Consider the following 800-nt stretch of genomic DNA (forward strand, 5'->3'; position numbering starts at 1 on the left):
CTCGGCTTGTGTTTTCTCTTTCTTTAATGCTTGTCAGTAATTTCACTCAGATTACTCTTCAGCGTCCTCCCCCGGGTGACATCCACGGAGCTGACTAGAGAGGGTGGCAGTTCAGAGCTCCCTGTTGGCAAAAACAGCTCCAAGAGCTTGTCCTGTGGATGGGAGAGCCTGTGCCCTGGGGGTTCACCAAGGACAGGAATTCCTGAGCTGGGGGTCTGAGATAAGGGTTCTCACCTCCTGTCGGGGGGCTGGGCTGGGCCGGAGTGCCCTGGGTTCACGTGTGCGGTCTCTGCAGCTCTGCCACCAAACACGGCCCTTCCATGGAAAAGTTAAGAACGATAACCGGGCCCTGAGTTTATCCATGTGACAAACCGAGCACCAGGCACAGTCCTTGCTCTGACAGAAAGGAAAGAGGAATGTAGAAAGGAGTGGCTTCTGCTGACTTGTAGGCTACCCCTACTCTTCGCAAAAACCACAAACGACTCAGCAGAGGCTGAGCATCTGCGCTCAGGACATTCCTGGTTTCCTTCTCCTCCTTCCCTCAGTGAAGAGAGAACAATTTCTGTGCTCCCCTGGGAGGAAAAGATGAAGACACAGGCCTTGTCCTTTTGGTAGTTCAGAATTGTCACTGTCCTTGCACTTCTTATCCCTGTCTACCAAATCATAAAGGCGCTAAATGCAGGAGTGGGGCTGGGGGTGAGGGGGTGGGGAGAGGACAGAAAGCCCACAAGCTGATTCCTTTTACCATGGAGACCAAATGTCAGCAGAAGTGTTTAGGCAAATCAGAGAGAGAAAAACAG

Source organism: Ailuropoda melanoleuca, chromosome 1 (genome assembly GCF_002007445.2).
Source record: "Ailuropoda melanoleuca isolate Jingjing chromosome 1, ASM200744v2, whole genome shotgun sequence".
NCBI classification, from domain to species: domain Eukaryota; kingdom Metazoa; phylum Chordata; class Mammalia; order Carnivora; family Ursidae; genus Ailuropoda; species Ailuropoda melanoleuca.